This window comes from Cicer arietinum, unplaced genomic scaffold (genome assembly GCF_000331145.2).
Source record: "Cicer arietinum cultivar CDC Frontier isolate Library 1 unplaced genomic scaffold, Cicar.CDCFrontier_v2.0 Ca_scaffold_5784_v2.0, whole genome shotgun sequence".
NCBI lineage: Eukaryota > Viridiplantae > Streptophyta > Magnoliopsida > Fabales > Fabaceae > Cicer > Cicer arietinum.
The window spans coordinates 2,828,056-2,832,648 of NW_027339431.1; positions in this window are offsets into that span (position 1 = coordinate 2,828,056).

Here is a 4,593-nt window from a genome sequence, read left to right on the forward strand (position 1 = left end):
CATTGACATAAACACACGTATTGGATGCACAAGATTGGTTAAAAACATTAGTTGGACAATAAAAACCCTAATTGGACTACAATAAACTTTGGGAGGACGAAAATGTCATAAATGTTCATCCAGTGACACAAACACACATATTGGTTGCACAAGATTGGTTAAAAACCCTAATTGGACAAGAATAAGCCTAGGAAGGAAGAAAATGACATAAATGTTCATCCAAAGACACAAACACACCTATTGGATGCAAAAGATTGGATAAAACCCCTATTTGGACTAGAATATTCTAGGGATAACGAAAATGACCTAAATGAGAATCCATTGACATAAACACACGTATTGGATGCACAAGATTGGTTAAAAACATTAGTTGGACAAAAATAAGCCTAGGGAGAACGAAAATTACGTAAATGTTCATCCAATGACACAAACAAACCTATTGGTTGCACAATATTGGTTAAAAACCCTAATTGGACAAGAATAAGCCTAGGAAGGACGAAAATGACATAAATGTTCATCCAATGACACAAACACATCTATTGGATGCACAAGATTGGTTAAAAACCCTAATTGGAAAAGAATAAGCCTAGGGAGGACGAAAATGACCTAAATGTGAATCCAATGACACAAACGCACCTATTGGATGCACAAGACTGGTTAAAAACCCTTATTGGACTACAATAAACTTTGGGAGGACGAAAATGACCTAAATGCTCATCCAATGACACAAACACGCCTATTGGATGCACAAGATTCGTTAAAAATCCTAATTGGACAACAATAAGTCAAGGAAGAACGAAAATGACATAAATGTTCATCCAATGACACAAACACACCTATTGGTTGCACAAGATTGGTTAAAAACTCTAATTGGACTAGAATAAGCCTAGGAAGGACGAAAATGACATAAATGTTCATCCAAGGACACAAACACACCTATTGGATGCAAAAGATTGGTTAAAAACCCTAATTGGACAAGAATAAGTCTATGGAGGACGAAAATGACCTAAATGTGAATACAATGACACAAACACACCTATTGGATGCACAAGTATGGTTAAAAACCCTAGTTGGACAAGAATAAGCCTAGGAAGGACGAAAATTACATAAACGATCGTCCAACGACACAAACACACCTATTGGATGCAAAAGATTTGTTAAAAACCTTAATTGGACTAGAATAAGCCTAGGGAGGACGAAAATGACCTAAATGTGAATCCATCGAAACAACACACCTATTCGATGCACAAGATTGGTTAAAAACCCTCATTGGACTAGAATACGCCTAGGGACGACAAAAAGGACCTAAATGTGAATCCATCGAAACAACACACCTATTCGATGCACAAGATTGGTTAAAAACCCTCATTGGACTAGAATACGCCTAGGGACGACAAAAAGGACCTAAATGTGAATCCATCGAAACAACACACCTATTCGATGCACAAGATTGGTTAAAAACCCTCATTGGACTAGAATACGCCTAGGGACGACAAAAAGGACCTAAATGTGAATCCATCGAAACAACACACCTATTCGATGCACAAGATTGGTTAAAAACCCTCATTGGACTAGAATACGCCTAGGGACGACAAAAAGGACCTAAATGTGAATCCATCGAAACAACACACCTATTCGATGCACAAGATTGGTTAAAAACCCTCATTGGACTAGAATACGCCTAGGGACGACAAAAAGGACCTAAATGTGAATCCATCGAAACAACACACCTATTCGATGCACAAGATTGGTTAAAAACCCTCATTGGACTAGAATACGCCTAGGGACGACAAAAAGGACCTAAATGTGAATCCATCGAAACAACACACCTATTCGATGCACAAGATTGGTTAAAAACCCTCATTGGACTAGAATACGCCTAGGGACGACAAAAAGGACCTAAATGTGAATCCATCGAAACAACACACCTATTCGATGCACAAGATTGGTTAAAAACCCTCATTGGACTAGAATACGCCTAGGGACGACAAAAAGGACCTAAATGTGAATCCATCGAAACAACACACCTATTCGATGCACAAGATTGGTTAAAAACCCTCATTGGACTAGAATACGCCTAGGGACGACAAAAAGGACCTAAATGTGAATCCATCGAAACAACACACCTATTCGATGCACAAGATTGGTTAAAAACCCTCATTGGACTAGAATACGCCTAGGGACGACAAAAAGGACCTAAATGTGAATCCATCGAAACAACACACCTATTCGATGCACAAGATTGGTTAAAAACCCTCATTGGACTAGAATACGCCTAGGGACGACAAAAAGGACCTAAATGTGAATCCATCGAAACAACACACCTATTCGATGCACAAGATTGGTTAAAAACCCTCATTGGACTAGAATACGCCTAGGGACGACAAAAAGGACCTAAATGTGAATCCATCGAAACAACACACCTATTCGATGCACAAGATTGGTTAAAAACCCTCATTGGACTAGAATACGCCTAGGGACGACAAAAAGGACCTAAATGTGAATCCATCGAAACAACACACCTATTCGATGCACAAGATTGGTTAAAAACCCTCATTGGACTAGAATACGCCTAGGGACGACAAAAAGGACCTAAATGTGAATCCATCGAAACAACACACCTATTCGATGCACAAGATTGGTTAAAAACCCTCATTGGACTAGAATACGCCTAGGGACGACAAAAAGGACCTAAATGTGAATCCATCGAAACAACACACCTATTCGATGCACAAGATTGGTTAAAAACCCTCATTGGACTAGAATACGCCTAGGGACGACAAAAAGGACCTAAATGTGAATCCATCGAAACAACACACCTATTCGATGCACAAGATTGGTTAAAAACCCTCATTGGACTAGAATACGCCTAGGGACGACAAAAAGGACCTAAATGTGAATCCATCGAAACAACACACCTATTCGATGCACAAGATTGGTTAAAAACCCTCATTGGACTAGAATACGCCTAGGGACGACAAAAAGGACCTAAATGTGAATCCATCGAAACAACACACCTATTCGATGCACAAGATTGGTTAAAAACCCTCATTGGACTAGAATACGCCTAGGGACGACAAAAAGGACCTAAATGTGAATCCATCGAAACAACACACCTATTCGATGCACAAGATTGGTTAAAAACCCTCATTGGACTAGAATACGCCTAGGGACGACAAAAAGGACCTAAATGTGAATCCATCGAAACAACACACCTATTCGATGCACAAGATTGGTTAAAAACCCTCATTGGACTAGAATACGCCTAGGGACGACAAAAAGGACCTAAATGTGAATCCATCGAAACAACACACCTATTCGATGCACAAGATTGGTTAAAAACCCTCATTGGACTAGAATACGCCTAGGGACGACAAAAAGGACCTAAATGTGAATCCATCGAAACAACACACCTATTCGATGCACAAGATTGGTTAAAAACCCTCATTGGACTAGAATACGCCTAGGGACGACAAAAAGGACCTAAATGTGAATCCATTCCAATGACACAAACACCCCTATTGGATGCACAAGATTCGTTAAAACCTTAATTGGACAAGAATAAGCCTAAGGAGGACGAGAATGACCTAAAGGTGAATCCAATGACACAAACACACCTATTGGATGCACAATATTGGTCAAAAACCCTAATTGGACAAGAATAACCCTAGGAAGGACGAAAATGACATAAATGTTCATCCATGGACACAAACACACCTATTGGATGCATAAGATTGGTTAAAAACCCTAATTGGACAAGAATAAGCCTAAGGAGGACGAGAATGACCTAAAGGTGAATCCAATGACACAAACACACCTATTACACAAACACACGTATTAGATGCAAAAGATTTGTTAAAAACCCTAATTGGACTAGAATAAGCCTAGGGAGAACGAAAATGACCTAAATGTGAATCCATTGACACAAATACACCTATTGGATGCACAAGATTGGTTAAAAATCTTAATTGGACAACAATAAGCCTAGGTAGGACGAAAATTACCTAAATGTTCATCCAATGACACAAACACACCTATTGGTTGCACAATATTGGTTAAAAACCGTAATTGGACTAGAATAAGCCAAGCGAGGACGAAAATGACCTAAATGTGAATCCAATGACACAAACACACCTATTGGGTGCACAATATTGGTTAAAAACCCTAATTACACAAGAATAACCCAAGGGAGGACGCAAATGACCTAAATGTGAATCCAATGACACAAACACACCTATTGGATGCACAAGATTGGTTAAAAACCCTAATTGAACTAGAATAAGCCAAGGGAGGACGAATATGACCTAAATGTGAATCCATCGAAACAACACACCTATTCGATGCACAAGATTGGTTAAAATCCCTTATAAAGCTAGAATAAGCCTTTGGAGGAAGAAAATGACCTAAATGTGAATCCAATGACACAAACACACCTATTGGATGCACAAGATTCGTTAAAACCCCTAATTGGACAAGAATAAACCATGGAAGGGCGAAAATGACATAAATGTTCATCCGATGACACAAACACAAGTATTGGATGTACATGATTGGTTAAAAACCCTAATTGGACTAGAATAAGCCTAGAGAAGA